The sequence below is a fragment of the Gadus morhua genome, chromosome 17 (genome assembly GCF_902167405.1).
Source record: "Gadus morhua chromosome 17, gadMor3.0, whole genome shotgun sequence".
NCBI classification, from domain to species: Eukaryota; Metazoa; Chordata; class Actinopteri; order Gadiformes; family Gadidae; genus Gadus; species Gadus morhua.
The window spans coordinates 20,608,258-20,625,948 of NC_044064.1; the positions used below are offsets into that span (position 1 = coordinate 20,608,258).

The 17,691-nt window shown below is 44.2% G+C and overlaps 5 non-coding genes across 5 annotated transcripts; all 5 read left to right on the top strand.

The window, feature by feature from the left end:
• The first annotated feature begins 2,840 nt into the window (after window positions 1-2,840).
• LOC115530079 (U6 spliceosomal RNA) lies at window positions 2,841-2,946 on the top strand. The gene has a single exon (XR_003973717.1). It is a non-coding gene; the product is annotated as a U6 spliceosomal RNA (small nuclear RNA).
• A 1,976-nt stretch (window positions 2,947-4,922) lies between these two features.
• Window positions 4,923-5,028, top strand: LOC115530080 (U6 spliceosomal RNA). The gene has a single exon (XR_003973718.1). It is a non-coding gene; the product is annotated as a U6 spliceosomal RNA (small nuclear RNA).
• A 1,976-nt stretch (window positions 5,029-7,004) lies between these two features.
• Window positions 7,005-7,110, top strand: LOC115530081 (U6 spliceosomal RNA). The gene has a single exon (XR_003973719.1). It is a non-coding gene; the product is annotated as a U6 spliceosomal RNA (small nuclear RNA).
• Window positions 7,111-9,087: 1,977 nt separating this feature from the next.
• LOC115530083 (U6 spliceosomal RNA) lies at window positions 9,088-9,193 on the top strand. The gene has a single exon (XR_003973721.1). It is a non-coding gene; the product is annotated as a U6 spliceosomal RNA (small nuclear RNA).
• A 1,976-nt stretch (window positions 9,194-11,169) lies between these two features.
• On the top strand, window positions 11,170-11,275 carry LOC115530084 (U6 spliceosomal RNA). The gene has a single exon (XR_003973722.1). It is a non-coding gene; the product is annotated as a U6 spliceosomal RNA (small nuclear RNA).
• Window positions 11,276-17,691: the final 6,416 nt, after the last annotated feature.

Sequence of the window (17,691 nt, forward strand, 5' to 3'; positions counted from 1 at the left end):
GTTGAGAAGGCTAACCGTCGCGCAATGCGTTTGAATGGGAAGCGGGAAGCTCCGTACTTTCAACAATTCGTTTTACTCATTTATAATTCGAAATTCGTCCCAGCCTTTATACCACATACACACTATGGTCTATAGAATATAACCGAGTCGTCTGTTCGCATTTTTATGCATTTTTCACGATTTACCAGCAGCACTCGTTGAGAAGGCTAACCGTCGCGCAATGCGTTTGAATGGGAAGCGGGAAGCTCCGTACTTTCAACAATTCGTTTTACTCATTTATAATTCGAAATTCGTCCCAGCCTTTATACCACATACACACTATGGTCTATAGAATATAACCGAGTCGTCTGTTCGCATTTTTATGCATTTTTCACGATTTACCAGAAGCATTCGCCGCGCCATTCGTTTGAATGGGAAGCGCGAAGCACCGTACTTTCAACAATATTTATAATTCGGAATTAGTCCCAGCCTTTATACCACATATAACAGAGTCGTCTATTCACGTTTTAATGCAGTTTCCACGATTCTAGTCATTTACTTACGTGATGGTAGTGAACGAAAACTAGTGACGGTTGAAAACTGTCAAAGTAATGACATTTTTTCGGCTGGAGGAGCTTATGATAACTTGCGCTCCCCGCCGGCAGCCAATCACGGCTCATGACGTAAATGAAACAGTCCAATCAAACCATGCGTGGTTTTGGCCCAGTAAATGAAACAGACCAATCAGACAGGAGTGGTTTTTCCGCCAGGGCGGGGGAGGGCGGGGGAGCAAGTGAAACAAGTGAAACACAAGTGTAGAGCACAACGACATTCCGGTGGCGCAAGGATGACACGCAAATTCGTGAAGCGTTCTATCTTTTAAGTTTTAATTCAAAGTTTTGGAGTTCTAGCCAACTTCCTTCATATAGCTGCCATTGACCCCCCCCCCCCCCCCCCCCATTGTAAAATCTTGTGAAAATTTGAGCACGTGTGGAGTCAAAAAAGTTCACACAGAAAGTGTCTAGGAGCACGTTTTAGGCCATTTTGAGTCGTTTGCTAATGGGTTAGGGTTAGGTTAAGGGCAACTTACCACTTTTCAAAAACGTTTTTTTGGACCTAGCTCGGGCAAACAGCGGGGCGTGGGAATTCCGAGACCACTCTCGGATAGCTCTAGCCCCAGCGGAGTTTTTTGGGTACTGCAATCTTGATTTTAAAAATTTGAAGTGAAGCGATTTAAAGGAACAGCGGAGCGTGGGAATTCTGAATAGTGCCCGTGGTAGCTCTGGGGCCCCTCTACATGCCCTAGTCCCTATTGTGGGCGATATTTTTGAAATTGGCAAATTCCTGTGTTCCATACACCGCACAACCCCAGGAAATGCTGAAACAATTACAAAATAACCTGCACCTCATACACAGCATAGTACCATGTATTTTAACATTGTTTCGTTTTGAATAAAGCAAAAAACTTACCTTAGAGTAGTCCTCCGTCTTCGTTGGTTCATTTTGGTACGGTAACTATGAAGCAGAAGGGAGGGAATTTGGCGCCCCTAGTGGCAACTTTTTTTAACATTGGAAAACACCTAAAAGCGTTGCCATGGGAACAGGGAGAGGGGCGTGGGAACATGAACCCTATGGGGTGGTAGCTATGGATCAGGGCTACGTCTGTGCCAAGTTCTGGCCACCTGGTGGCTTGGTTTGGTATAGAAAATTGAATTTGAAATGTTCAAATTTGTGCCACTCGGCAAGGGAAAAATTTGTGCCACTCGGCGAGGGAAAAAGGGGTATTAACGATATTTGGTGTGGAAGGTGCTCTAGGCTCCTTAGACAGGTGTGCGAAGTTTTGGAGTTCTAGCTAACTTCCTTCATATAGCTGCCGTTGACCCCCCCCCCCATGTACAATTTTGTGAAAATCTGACCAAGTGCGGAGTCAAAAAAGTTCACACAGAAAGTGTCTAGGAGCACGTTTTAGGCCATTTTGAGTCGTTTGTTAATGGGTTAGGGTTAGGTTAAGGGCAACTTACCACCTTTCAAAAACGTTTTTTTGGACCTAGCTCGGGCAAACAGCGGGGCGTGGGAATTCCGAGACCACCCTCGGATAGCTCTAGCCCCAGCGGACTTTTTTGGGTACTGCAATCTTGATTTTAAAATACGTAACAATATCATTCTAAACAAATACAAAATGGTCACCAAGGTCAAGGCCACCCTCCCCACACCACACTCTACAAACATTATTCGAGAGCGCCCCCTATTGGACATAAAGTATAACTTAGCAACCGTTAAGTAAATACGATCTCATTCTAAATAAATACAAAACGGTTACCAAGGTCAAGACCCCCCTCCCCACACCACACTCTACAGACATTATTCGAGAGCGCCACCTATTGGACAAGGATGCAATTCAGGTCTATAAGTAACAAGACAAGAAAATAAAATTCACAATAAGGGCTTTTGGTCTGTCATATTTTGCATATTGTAATGTAATAATAATTATAACATAACAAAGGGTTCTCGTCTTCATTTACGACGAGAACGGCCGGTCAAAAGCGTTGATTTCACGGGGATTCGATCCGACGCTATGGGTGTCTCTGTTGTCGTTCGCTGATTGCTGGGTCGTAAAAAAAAAAGAAGTTCTTTATCGACGCGACGAGTGAGGTGGGTTTTTTCCTCTTTTCTGTCGGATAAATAAAGAGAAGAACGTTCCTCAGCCACGTTATCTTTTGCGCTATCGGTCCATCGAAGCTTTCTGTTTCTCAGCAACCGCAAATCGCCCAACGTATGAATCGTCTGTTGTAGCTCCACCAGCAGATAGCGTTTGGTGTCTGAGCAGAGGTACATAGCTAACTGAGGATTAGGCAGTAATTGTGTTACTTCGGTATCACATCTACTAAAATTGGAACGATACAGAGAAGATTAGCATGGCCCCTGCGCAAGGATGACACGCAAATTCGTGAAGCGTTCTATCTTTTAAGTTTTAATTCAAAGTTTTGGAGTTCTAGCCAACTTCCTTCATATAGCTGCCATTGACCCCCCCCCCCCCCCCCCCCATTGTAAAATCTTGTGAAAATTTGAGCACGTGTGGAGTCAAAAAAGTTCACACAGAAAGTGTCTAGGAGCACGTTTTAGGCCATTTTGAGTCGTTTGCTAATGGGTTAGGGTTAGGTTAAGGGCAACTTACCACTTTTCAAAAACGTTTTTTTGGACCTAGCTCGGGCAAACAGCGGGGCGTGGGAATTCCGAGACCACTCTCGGATAGCTCTAGCCCCAGCGGAGTTTTTTGGGTACTGCAATCTTGATTTTAAAAATTTGAAGTGAAGCGATTTAAAGGAACAGCGGAGCGTGGGAATTCTGAATAGTGCCCGTGGTAGCTCTGGGGCCCCTCTACATGCCCTAGTCCCTATTGTGGGCGATATTTTTGAAATTGGCAAATTCCTGTGTTCCATACACCGCACAACCCCAGGAAATGCTGAAACAATTACAAAATAACCTGCACCTCATACACAGCATAGTACCATGTATTTTAACATTGTTTCGTTTTGAATAAAGCAAAAAACTTACCTTAGAGTAGTCCTCCGTCTTCGTTGGTTCATTTTGGTACGGTAACTATGAAGCAGAAGGGAGGGAATTTGGCGCCCCTAGTGGCAACTTTTTTTAACATTGGAAAACACCTAAAAGCGTTGCCATGGGAACAGGGAGAGGGGCGTGGGAACATGAACCCTATGGGGTGGTAGCTATGGATCAGGGCTACGTCTGTGCCAAGTTCTGGCCACCTGGTGGCTTGGTTTGGTATAGAAAATTGAATTTGAAATGTTCAAATTTGTGCCACTCGGCAAGGGAAAAATTTGTGCCACTCGGCGAGGGAAAAAGGGGTATTAACGATATTTGGTGTGGAAGGTGCTCTAGGCTCCTTAGACAGGTGTGCGAAGTTTTGGAGTTCTAGCTAACTTCCTTCATATAGCTGCCGTTGACCCCCCCCCCCATGTACAATTTTGTGAAAATCTGACCAAGTGCGGAGTCAAAAAAGTTCACACAGAAAGTGTCTAGGAGCACGTTTTAGGCCATTTTGAGTCGTTTGTTAATGGGTTAGGGTTAGGTTAAGGGCAACTTACCACCTTTCAAAAACGTTTTTTTGGACCTAGCTCGGGCAAACAGCGGGGCGTGGGAATTCCGAGACCACCCTCGGATAGCTCTAGCCCCAGCGGACTTTTTTGGGTACTGCAATCTTGATTTTAAAATACGTAACAATATCATTCTAAACAAATACAAAATGGTCACCAAGGTCAAGGCCACCCTCCCCACACCACACTCTACAAACATTATTCGAGAGCGCCCCCTATTGGACATAAAGTATAACTTAGCAACCGTTAAGTAAATACGATCTCATTCTAAATAAATACAAAACGGTTACCAAGGTCAAGACCCCCCTCCCCACACCACACTCTACAGACATTATTCGAGAGCGCCACCTATTGGACAAGGATGCAATTCAGGTCTATAAGTAACAAGGCAAGAAAATAAAATTCACAATAAGGGCTTTTGGTCTGTCATATTTTGCATATTGTAATGTAATAATAATTATAACATAACAAAGGGTTCTCGTCTTCATTTACGACGAGAACGGCCGGTCAAAAGCGTTGATTTCACGGGGATTCGATCCGACGCTATGGGTGTCTCTGTTGTCGTTCGCTGATTGCTGGGTCGTAAAAAAAGAAGTTCTTTATCGACGCGACGAGTGAGGTGGGTTTTTTCCTCTTTTCTGTCGGATAAATAAAGAGAAGAACGTTCCTCAGCCACGTTATCTTTTGCGCTATCGGTCCATCGAAGCTTTCTGTTTCTCAGCAACCGCAAATCGCCCAACGTATGAATCGTCTGTTGTAGCTCCACCAGCAGATAGCGTTTGGTGTCTGAGCAGAGGTACATAGCTAACTGAGGATTAGGCAGTAATTGTGTTACTTCGGTATCACATCTACTAAAATTGGAACGATACAGAGAAGATTAGCATGGCCCCTGCGCAAGGATGACACGCAAATTCGTGAAGCGTTCTATCTTTTAAGTTTTAATTCAAAGTTTTGGAGTTCTAGCCAACTTCCTTCATATAGCTGCCATTGACCCCCCCCCCCCCCCCCCATTGTAAAATCTTGTGAAAATTTGAGCACGTGTGGAGTCAAAAAAGTTCACACAGAAAGTGTCTAGGAGCACGTTTTAGGCCATTTTGAGTCGTTTGCTAATGGGTTAGGGTTAGGTTAAGGGCAACTTACCACTTTTCAAAAACGTTTTTTTGGACCTAGCTCGGGCAAACAGCGGGGCGTGGGAATTCCGAGACCACTCTCGGATAGCTCTAGCCCCAGCGGAGTTTTTTGGGTACTGCAATCTTGATTTTAAAAATTTGAAGTGAAGCGATTTAAAGGAACAGCGGAGCGTGGGAATTCTGAATAGTGCCCGTGGTAGCTCTGGGGCCCCTCTACATGCCCTAGTCCCTATTGTGGGCGATATTTTTGAAATTGGCAAATTCCTGTGTTCCATACACCGCACAACCCCAGGAAATGCTGAAACAATTACAAAATAACCTGCACCTCATACACAGCATAGTACCATGTATTTTAACATTGTTTCGTTTTGAATAAAGCAAAAAACTTACCTTAGAGTAGTCCTCCGTCTTCGTTGGTTCATTTTGGTACGGTAACTATGAAGCAGAAGGGAGGGAATTTGGCGCCCCTAGTGGCAACTTTTTTTAACATTGGAAAACACCTAAAAGCGTTGCCATGGGAACAGGGAGAGGGGCGTGGGAACATGAACCCTATGGGGTGGTAGCTATGGATCAGGGCTACGTCTGTGCCAAGTTCTGGCCACCTGGTGGCTTGGTTTGGTATAGAAAATTGAATTTGAAATGTTCAAATTTGTGCCACTCGGCAAGGGAAAAATTTGTGCCACTCGGCGAGGGAAAAAGGGGTATTAACGATATTTGGTGTGGAAGGTGCTCTAGGCTCCTTAGACAGGTGTGCGAAGTTTTGGAGTTCTAGCTAACTTCCTTCATATAGCTGCCGTTGACCCCCCCCCCCATGTACAATTTTGTGAAAATCTGACCAAGTGCGGAGTCAAAAAAGTTCACACAGAAAGTGTCTAGGAGCACGTTTTAGGCCATTTTGAGTCGTTTGTTAATGGGTTAGGGTTAGGTTAAGGGCAACTTACCACCTTTCAAAAACGTTTTTTTGGACCTAGCTCGGGCAAACAGCGGGGCGTGGGAATTCCGAGACCACCCTCGGATAGCTCTAGCCCCAGCGGACTTTTTTGGGTACTGCAATCTTGATTTTAAAATACGTAACAATATCATTCTAAACAAATACAAAATGGTCACCAAGGTCAAGGCCACCCTCCCCACACCACACTCTACAAACATTATTCGAGAGCGCCCCCTATTGGACATAAAGTATAACTTAGCAACCGTTAAGTAAATACGATCTCATTCTAAATAAATACAAAACGGTTACCAAGGTCAAGACCCCCCTCCCCACACCACACTCTACAGACATTATTCGAGAGCGCCACCTATTGGACAAGGATGCAATTCAGGTCTATAAGTAACAAGACAAGAAAATAAAATTCACAATAAGGGCTTTTGGTCTGTCATATTTTGCATATTGTAATGTAATAATAATTATAACATAACAAAGGGTTCTCGTCTTCATTTACGACGAGAACGGCCGGTCAAAAGCGTTGATTTCACGGGGATTCGATCCGACGCTATGGGTGTCTCTGTTGTCGTTCGCTGATTGCTGGGTCGTAAAAAAAAAGAAGTTCTTTATCGACGCGACGAGTGAGGTGGGTTTTTTCCTCTTTTCTGTCGGATAAATAAAGAGAAGAACGTTCCTCAGCCACGTTATCTTTTGCGCTATCGGTCCATCGAAGCTTTCTGTTTCTCAGCAACCGCAAATCGCCCAACGTATGAATCGTCTGTTGTAGCTCCACCAGCAGATAGCGTTTGGTGTCTGAGCAGAGGTACATAGCTAACTGAGGATTAGGCAGTAATTGTGTTACTTCGGTATCACATCTACTAAAATTGGAACGATACAGAGAAGATTAGCATGGCCCCTGCGCAAGGATGACACGCAAATTCGTGAAGCGTTCTATCTTTTAAGTTTTAATTCAAAGTTTTGGAGTTCTAGCCAACTTCCTTCATATAGCTGCCATTGCCCCCCCCCCCCCCCCCCCCCATTGTAAAATCTTGTGAAAATTTGAGCACGTGTGGAGTCAAAAAAGTTCACACAGAAAGTGTCTAGGAGCACGTTTTAGGCCATTTTGAGTCGTTTGCTAATGGGTTAGGGTTAGGTTAAGGGCAACTTACCACTTTTCAAAAACGTTTTTTTGGACCTAGCTCGGGCAAACAGCGGGGCGTGGGAATTCCGAGACCACTCTCGGATAGCTCTAGCCCCAGCGGAGTTTTTTGGGTACTGCAATCTTGATTTTAAAAATTTGAAGTGAAGCGATTTAAAGGAACAGCGGAGCGTGGGAATTCTGAATAGTGCCCGTGGTAGCTCTGGGGCCCCTCTACATGCCCTAGTCCCTATTGTGGGCGATATTTTTGAAATTGGCAAATTCCTGTGTTCCATACACCGCACAACCCCAGGAAATGCTGAAACAATTACAAAATAACCTGCACCTCATACACAGCATAGTACCATGTATTTTAACATTGTTTCGTTTTGAATAAAGCAAAAAACTTACCTTAGAGTAGTCCTCCGTCTTCGTTGGTTCATTTTGGTACGGTAACTATGAAGCAGAAGGGAGGGAATTTGGCGCCCCTAGTGGCAACTTTTTTTAACATTGGAAAACACCTAAAAGCGTTGCCATGGGAACAGGGAGAGGGGCGTGGGAACATGAACCCTATGGGGTGGTAGCTATGGATCAGGGCTACGTCTGTGCCAAGTTCTGGCCACCTGGTGGCTTGGTTTGGTATAGAAAATTGAATTTGAAATGTTCAAATTTGTGCCACTCGGCAAGGGAAAAATTTGTGCCACTCGGCGAGGGAAAAAGGGGTATTAACGATATTTGGTGTGGAAGGTGCTCTAGGCTCCTTAGACAGGTGTGCGAAGTTTTGGAGTTCTAGCTAACTTCCTTCATATAGCTGCCGTTGACCCCCCCCCCCATGTACAATTTTGTGAAAATCTGACCAAGTGCGGAGTCAAAAAAGTTCACACAGAAAGTGTCTAGGAGCACGTTTTAGGCCATTTTGAGTCGTTTGTTAATGGGTTAGGGTTAGGTTAAGGGCAACTTACCACCTTTCAAAAACGTTTTTTTGGACCTAGCTCGGGCAAACAGCGGGGCGTGGGAATTCCGAGACCACCCTCGGATAGCTCTAGCCCCAGCGGACTTTTTTGGGTACTGCAATCTTGATTTTAAAATACGTAACAATATCATTCTAAACAAATACAAAATGGTCACCAAGGTCAAGGCCACCCTCCCCACACCACACTCTACAAACATTATTCGAGAGCGCCCCCTATTGGACATAAAGTATAACTTAGCAACCGTTAAGTAAATACGATCTCATTCTAAATAAATACAAAACGGTTACCAAGGTCAAGACCCCCCTCCCCACACCACACTCTACAGACATTATTCGAGAGCGCCACCTATTGGACAAGGATGCAATTCAGGTCTATAAGTAACAAGGCAAGAAAATAAAATTCACAATAAGGGCTTTTGGTCTGTCATATTTTGCATATTGTAATGTAATAATAATTATAACATAACAAAGGGTTCTCGTCTTCATTTACGACGAGAACGGCCGGTCAAAAGCGTTGATTTCACGGGGATTCGATCCGACGCTATGGGTGTCTCTGTTGTCGTTCGCTGATTGCTGGGTCGTAAAAAAAAGAAGTTCTTTATCGACGCGACGAGTGAGGTGGGTTTTTTCCTCTTTTCTGTCGGATAAATAAAGAGAAGAACGTTCCTCAGCCACGTTATCTTTTGCGCTATCGGTCCATCGAAGCTTTCTGTTTCTCAGCAACCGCAAATCGCCCAACGTATGAATCGTCTGTTGTAGCTCCACCAGCAGATAGCGTTTGGTGTCTGAGCAGAGGTACATAGCTAACTGAGGATTAGGCAGTAATTGTGTTACTTCGGTATCACATCTACTAAAATTGGAACGATACAGAGAAGATTAGCATGGCCCCTGCGCAAGGATGACACGCAAATTCGTGAAGCGTTCTATCTTTTAAGTTTTAATTCAAAGTTTTGGAGTTCTAGCCAACTTCCTTCATATAGCTGCCATTGACCCCCCCCCCCCCCCCCCATTGTAAAATCTTGTGAAAATTTGAGCACGTGTGGAGTCAAAAAAGTTCACACAGAAAGTGTCTAGGAGCACGTTTTAGGCCATTTTGAGTCGTTTGCTAATGGGTTAGGGTTAGGTTAAGGGCAACTTACCACTTTTCAAAAACGTTTTTTTGGACCTAGCTCGGGCAAACAGCGGGGCGTGGGAATTCCGAGACCACTCTCGGATAGCTCTAGCCCCAGCGGAGTTTTTTGGGTACTGCAATCTTGATTTTAAAAATTTGAAGTGAAGCGATTTAAAGGAACAGCGGAGCGTGGGAATTCTGAATAGTGCCCGTGGTAGCTCTGGGGCCCCTCTACATGCCCTAGTCCCTATTGTGGGCGATATTTTTGAAATTGGCAAATTCCTGTGTTCCATACACCGCACAACCCCAGGAAATGCTGAAACAATTACAAAATAACCTGCACCTCATACACAGCATAGTACCATGTATTTTAACATTGTTTCGTTTTGAATAAAGCAAAAAACTTACCTTAGAGTAGTCCTCCGTCTTCGTTGGTTCATTTTGGTACGGTAACTATGAAGCAGAAGGGAGGGAATTTGGCGCCCCTAGTGGCAACTTTTTTTAACATTGGAAAACACCTAAAAGCGTTGCCATGGGAACAGGGAGAGGGGCGTGGGAACATGAACCCTATGGGGTGGTAGCTATGGATCAGGGCTACGTCTGTGCCAAGTTCTGGCCACCTGGTGGCTTGGTTTGGTATAGAAAATTGAATTTGAAATGTTCAAATTTGTGCCACTCGGCAAGGGAAAAATTTGTGCCACTCGGCGAGGGAAAAAGGGGTATTAACGATATTTGGTGTGGAAGGTGCTCTAGGCTCCTTAGACAGGTGTGCGAAGTTTTGGAGTTCTAGCTAACTTCCTTCATATAGCTGCCGTTGACCCCCCCCCCCATGTACAATTTTGTGAAAATCTGACCAAGTGCGGAGTCAAAAAAGTTCACACAGAAAGTGTCTAGGAGCACGTTTTAGGCCATTTTGAGTCGTTTGTTAATGGGTTAGGGTTAGGTTAAGGGCAACTTACCACCTTTCAAAAACGTTTTTTTGGACCTAGCTCGGGCAAACAGCGGGGCGTGGGAATTCCGAGACCACCCTCGGATAGCTCTAGCCCCAGCGGACTTTTTTGGGTACTGCAATCTTGATTTTAAAATACGTAACAATATCATTCTAAACAAATACAAAATGGTCACCAAGGTCAAGGCCACCCTCCCCACACCACACTCTACAAACATTATTCGAGAGCGCCCCCTATTGGACATAAAGTATAACTTAGCAACCGTTAAGTAAATACGATCTCATTCTAAATAAATACAAAACGGTTACCAAGGTCAAGACCCCCCTCCCCACACCACACTCTACAGACATTATTCGAGAGCGCCACCTATTGGACAAGGATGCAATTCAGGTCTATAAGTAACAAGACAAGAAAATAAAATTCACAATAAGGGCTTTTGGTCTGTCATATTTTGCATATTGTAATGTAATAATAATTATAACATAACAAAGGGTTCTCGTCTTCATTTACGACGAGAACGGCCGGTCAAAAGCGTTGATTTCACGGGGATTCGATCCGACGCTATGGGTGTCTCTGTTGTCGTTCGCTGATTGCTGGGTCGTAAAAAAAAAGAAGTTCTTTATCGACGCGACGAGTGAGGTGGGTTTTTTCCTCTTTTCTGTCGGATAAATAAAGAGAAGAACGTTCCTCAGCCACGTTATCTTTTGCGCTATCGGTCCATCGAAGCTTTCTGTTTCTCAGCAACCGCAAATCGCCCAACGTATGAATCGTCTGTTGTAGCTCCACCAGCAGATAGCGTTTGGTGTCTGAGCAGAGGTACATAGCTAACTGAGGATTAGGCAGTAATTGTGTTACTTCGGTATCACATCTACTAAAATTGGAACGATACAGAGAAGATTAGCATGGCCCCTGCGCAAGGATGACACGCAAATTCGTGAAGCGTTCTATCTTTTAAGTTTTAATTCAAAGTTTTGGAGTTCTAGCCAACTTCCTTCATATAGCTGCCATTGACCCCCCCCCCCCCCCCCATTGTAAAATCTTGTGAAAATTTGAGCACGTGTGGAGTCAAAAAAGTTCACACAGAAAGTGTCTAGGAGCACGTTTTAGGCCATTTTGAGTCGTTTGCTAATGGGTTAGGGTTAGGTTAAGGGCAACTTACCACTTTTCAAAAACGTTTTTTTGGACCTAGCTCGGGCAAACAGCGGGGCGTGGGAATTCCGAGACCACTCTCGGATAGCTCTAGCCCCAGCGGAGTTTTTTGGGTACTGCAATCTTGATTTTAAAAATTTGAAGTGAAGCGATTTAAAGGAACAGCGGAGCGTGGGAATTCTGAATAGTGCCCGTGGTAGCTCTGGGGCCCCTCTACATGCCCTAGTCCCTATTGTGGGCGATATTTTTGAAATTGGCAAATTCCTGTGTTCCATACACCGCACAACCCCAGGAAATGCTGAAACAATTACAAAATAACCTGCACCTCATACACAGCATAGTACCATGTATTTTAACATTGTTTCGTTTTGAATAAAGCAAAAAACTTACCTTAGAGTAGTCCTCCGTCTTCGTTGGTTCATTTTGGTACGGTAACTATGAAGCAGAAGGGAGGGAATTTGGCGCCCCTAGTGGCAACTTTTTTTAACATTGGAAAACACCTAAAAGCGTTGCCATGGGAACAGGGAGAGGGGCGTGGGAACATGAACCCTATGGGGTGGTAGCTATGGATCAGGGCTACGTCTGTGCCAAGTTCTGGCCACCTGGTGGCTTGGTTTGGTATAGAAAATTGAATTTGAAATGTTCAAATTTGTGCCACTCGGCAAGGGAAAAATTTGTGCCACTCGGCGAGGGAAAAAGGGGTATTAACGATATTTGGTGTGGAAGGTGCTCTAGGCTCCTTAGACAGGTGTGCGAAGTTTTGGAGTTCTAGCTAACTTCCTTCATATAGCTGCCGTTGACCCCCCCCCCCATGTACAATTTTGTGAAAATCTGACCAAGTGCGGAGTCAAAAAAGTTCACACAGAAAGTGTCTAGGAGCACGTTTTAGGCCATTTTGAGTCGTTTGTTAATGGGTTAGGGTTAGGTTAAGGGCAACTTACCACCTTTCAAAAACGTTTTTTTGGACCTAGCTCGGGCAAACAGCGGGGCGTGGGAATTCCGAGACCACCCTCGGATAGCTCTAGCCCCAGCGGACTTTTTTGGGTACTGCAATCTTGATTTTAAAAATTTGAAGTGAAGCGATTTAAAGGAACAGCGGAGCGTTGGAATTCTGAATAGTGCCCGTGGTAGCCCTGGGGCCCCTCTACATGCCCTAGTCCCTAATTTGGGCGATATTTTTGAAATTGGCAAATTCCTGTGTTCCATACACCGCACAACCCCAGGAAATGCTAAAACAATTACAAAATTACCTGCACCTCATACACAGCATAGTACCAGGTATTTTAACATTGTTTAGTTTTGATTAAAGGAAAAAACTTACCATAGAGTAGTCCTCCGTCTTCGTTGGTTCATTTTGGTACGGTAACTATGAAGCAGAAGGGAGGGAATTGTATCTAACGCGTGTGAGAGAAATACCGTAGAGCTACTTCGAGCCCCAGGCTCTCTGCGGGTCTGGCTATCAGCTCTGCACTCCAATCTCTTTGTCGAGCTTGATAGGGTCAAGTGGGCATGGCCGGTGCGACGTAATAGTTCCTCCCTCCACGCTTGTCTAAAGGTGCTGCCATCTGTGGCTGGAGTAGTTATTGCAGCTGATGTGTTCGATCCTGCTTCCTAGTGGCTATGTGAGGGTTGTGCAGCTTGTGTGTTCGATCCTGCTTCCCAGCGGCTATGTGGGGGCAGCTTATGTGCTTAAAATACGTAACAATATCATTCTAAACAAATACAAAATGGTCACCAAATACAAAATGGCCGTCATGAGGCAAGATGTAACCCGTGTTACATTGCTTGCAGATGGTGACCGTCCTGGTGTCTGTTACGTATTTTAAGAACATAAGCTGCCTCCACATAGCCTCTAGGAAGCAGATTAAAACACACAAGCTGTATTACCCTCACAGAACCACTAGGAAGCAGGACCAAACATATAAGCCATAAATACTATACACAGCCACAAGGGGAGCAGGACCTTAATGAAGGCTGCAATAGCTGCCTTATATTCAAGGAGCAAGGGGCCAGAAGTGTGTTTTTTATGGGACTGTAGATAGAAGGTATCCACTCCCGTCTAGATCTAATGTTTGTACCGTGTTGGAGACATATTACATGTGCTGAGTAGTTCTTCAAGGAAAGGGTTCAAATCCGGGATAGCTTTTAAGAGAGTTTATTGTTAAAGTAGGCATGTTTCGGCATGGTAAGTGACTATTGAACGAAAGTCTAGGAATCGTGTCGAACACGTGTGAGAGATAATAACTCTGGCTACTACGGGACATGGGCAGAGGCCCATGTCCCCTCGCGGGTGTCGCTGAAAATCTCTAAAGCTCTTCGCCTCGTGTGCACAAGTAGAGTCCGTCAAGTGGGCGTGGCCGGGGCGAAGTAAAGGCTTTTGCTTCTTCATATTGTTACGCATTTTAGGAACACAAGCTGTATTTCCCTCACTTAACCAATAGGGGGTAGGACCAAACATATAAGCCGTAAATACTATACATAGCCACAAGGGAAAGCAGGACATTACTGAAGGCTGCAATAGATACTTTAGCCACAGAGGGCAGCACCACAGACCAGGCGAGGAAAACCGAGGATTACGTCACACCGGTTCCTCTCCAAGTCTTCCGGTCCTCGCTGAGTCCATAAGAAGCCTCCAGCTCGTGGAGGCAGATCAGAACTCTCTCGGCAGCGACTAGACATAGGTGGGTTTATGCCTGTGATCAGCTAGGAGAATACGCTCGCACGTGCTTAGAACACATCTTCAATCTCTCTTTACTTCAGAGCATCAGTTTACCATACCGAAAATACTTTATACAAATAAAGTCTCTTTAAAGCTATTCCTTTGGATTCGACCCCTCTTTCCCTGAAGAACATTGCAATATATATATATAAAGGTGCTGCTATCTGTGGCTGGAGCAGCCTCCAATAAGGTCTTGCTCCCCTTGTGGCTATGTATAGTATTTACGGCTTATATGTTTGGTCCTGCTTCATTGGGTCTATGTGTGGGTAGCTTAGATTCTTAAAATACGTAACAATCCCTCCTTGGTCATCTCAGATGACCATACAATAATATTTTAAATCATAAACACCATTTACCACACCGAAAACATAATCAAAGTAGGAAAAATCATCAACACCATCAACCGTGTGGGAGAAACTCTACCGAATAGAGAAAAACCACTACGCGTTCCCGATAATACTGAAACGGTATTCACATTGTGGGTCTCATTGGAAATACAGGTCATTATTTAACAATACAACAATGAACATATATCTTGTTATCATACAATCATATGGTCAAACAGCACTCAAACAAAAGTATCCATAGAAATCCTGAGCTAACACTTTTGGTTATGTGCTACAAGGTCATACAATTTTCAACATGTGCAAAAGTAAAGTAAAAATTGGTAGTCATAATACAATTTTAAAAATTCTAAATGATTGATAGGCTAGCATGGATATGGGTGGTTCAGGTGATCTTCGTGTATTGCATGTGGGCGTTTTGGGCGTTGTTATTATCGTAGCCATTGTTTCTTCTGTCGCCGTCGGGCCTGTAATTCATGAACCCAAGACTCGTCCCTCCTTGTCAAGGGCTCAGCTCACAAAGAGGTTTATTTTACATCATGGGAGCTTCCAAACAGGTTCTCCATCGTCGTCGTGTCAGCAACAGGTGGCCTGTAAACAACCGTCTCAAAGAAGATCAACAGTACCATTATCAATGCAGCGATACAGAAATAACGGGTTGCACTTGCAACCAAACAATACTATATAATAACAAACAACTCGTCTTGGTGGTTCAATAATTAATTATTCAAATAAATCCGGGATATTGATTATCTTATATACAGGCGCTTCTACTAGAATAGTATAGGTGTTGACTATTCTACATATTACAGCTGGATAGGGTCGGGCCCCTCAGGTGATGTCTCGTCCACTTTCCCCGGATCATATCTGATCCCCATGTAAGCCTGAATGGCACTTGGCGCTTCTGTAGCGCCCACTGCTGTGGTGATCAGCCGATGCAGTAGCCCTCGTGCGCAGGGAATACAACGGCAGCCGGCTACAATTAACACGGTTACTGCCATTATTCCCGGCACTGACTGGATCATGCCTTTCCACCTCCCAAACATATTCTCCATCCATCCTGTCAAAGGGTCATAATGCCGGAGTTCTCTGCCTATTCGAACCTGAGGGATTGTAATCGTGCCAGTGCCCTGGCCACCAACACATCCGGAGCTGTGTTATTGGGGATAAAAGTACAACATGTTGTGACTATCACATGTTGTGACTTCGATTTGGAAGTCGAAAGTCGGAATTGGGAAGGTTCCAACTTCCAAATCGACATATGTTCAATGGTGATACTTCCAAATCCCAACTTCCAAATCTACATATGTTCAATGGTGATACTTCCAAATCCCAACTTCCAAATCTACATATGTTCAATGGTGACACTGACAAATTCCATCTTCCAACTTCCAAATCGACACATGTTCAATGGTGACACTCTGACAAAAATTCCAAATTGGGCAGTGTAAGGTCTGGCTGAATCTGGGTGACACTGACAAATTCCAACTTCCAACTTCCAAATCCACACATGTTCAATGGTCATACTTCCAACTTCCAAATCGACACATGTTCAATGGTGACACTGACAAATTCCAACTTCCAACTCGAAATATGTTCAATGGTGACACTCTGACAAAAATTCCAAATTGGGCAGTGCAAGTTCTGGCTGAATCTGGGTGACACTGACAAACTCACCGTTGAACATACGCTGTATATATAGATTCCCGAGCAGGCACCTTGCTCCCTTCTTCATCCACTCGACGGGCTTCCATCAAGTCTTCAGGGCTTGGTGGTTGCGCACTGGGTTTCAAATCAGGAGTGGCCTTGTTGGTGTCCATATTGCGATGTTCGGCCGTGATCTTCGTTCTCTGGGTTAGGGTTAGGTACGGACACAAGGCTTTCTTTGTGTTACGGGCATTTATAGATCCAAGTGTGACCGGCTGAATCTGCGTTGTGTTTGCCTGCAGTCAAAGTGTTCATTTTGTTTTGCTAAATCCAGATTTTTTTTTCAGTCATGATCTTTTGTAATTGGCTGCAAAGATAGGGCACACAACATAGGCTTGGGTGCCTTCTTGGGGGCTCTTCTTGGCCGCTTCCTTCTTGTAATAACAGTAATAACAGGTTTTGCAGTCATATAGATATTCAGAGCTCTGAGAGAAGATGGGAAACATAATCCAACAGGAAAAGGCTTGCTTAACAAAGCATGGAAAATGAGATTTACCTGTCGAAAGAACAAAACTGCCTCGTCACATAGCTAGAATAACTACTGTATTAAGGAACAGCCTATAAAATAAAAATACACAAGGATGCACAGAAAACATGTACCTTTAAATTGCACTGATAAAACTATTTTTCATCAACTTAATAAGAAGAGTGAGGTTACAAATTGTAATTACATTTGACAAAGTACTCATTCTTAACAGACAATTCAATTAAACTTTGAGTAAAGTCACCCTAGACCCCTGAATCAAATTTGTTACCATCGTCCCCCGTAACCAACATTGGTATTCATGCAGGTATTCATTCCTGCCATATTTGAATGGCAGGAATGAATACCTGCCATTCAAATAGCCTATTCACCCCTCTTATACAGGAGCCTAGAGCTGAAGACTATCGTCGTCGTTACCATCGTCCCCCGTAACCAACAGTTAAGAGGCACCAAGGAATGAATACCTGCCATTCAAATAGCCTATTCCTCCAATGCCTCCCAATGCTTCCTCTTGATTCACCAATCTGATTCAAAACTAGAACAAACCAAACTCCCATAAGATATTCAAGTAATTTCAAATAACACAATAGGGGATTATCACGCTTCCTGGTTCCGGTGGCGGGATTTGTCTTCGTTGTGCATGAACACTTCCGGCGCACTTCCACCATGGCTGAAACAAAGGCGAGATGTCACTGCTCTCTGTTCCACTTTGTACATCTAATAAACAACACCAACCCTACTTAAGTTTTCATGGATTCCCGACTGAAATGAGTCTAAGGAAGAAGTGGATTCAAGCGGTTCGCCGGGATGAAGGGCCAAACTTTAAAATAAAACAAGGTAGCATGTTTGTTTGTAGCCGGCACTTTAGTGAATCAGACTACAAACGCTACAGCTAGCAACCAACCGGGGTCACACCAAGTGACTGAAAATCGGGTCTTTACCCTCCCGTTTCCAGTGGAACAACTGG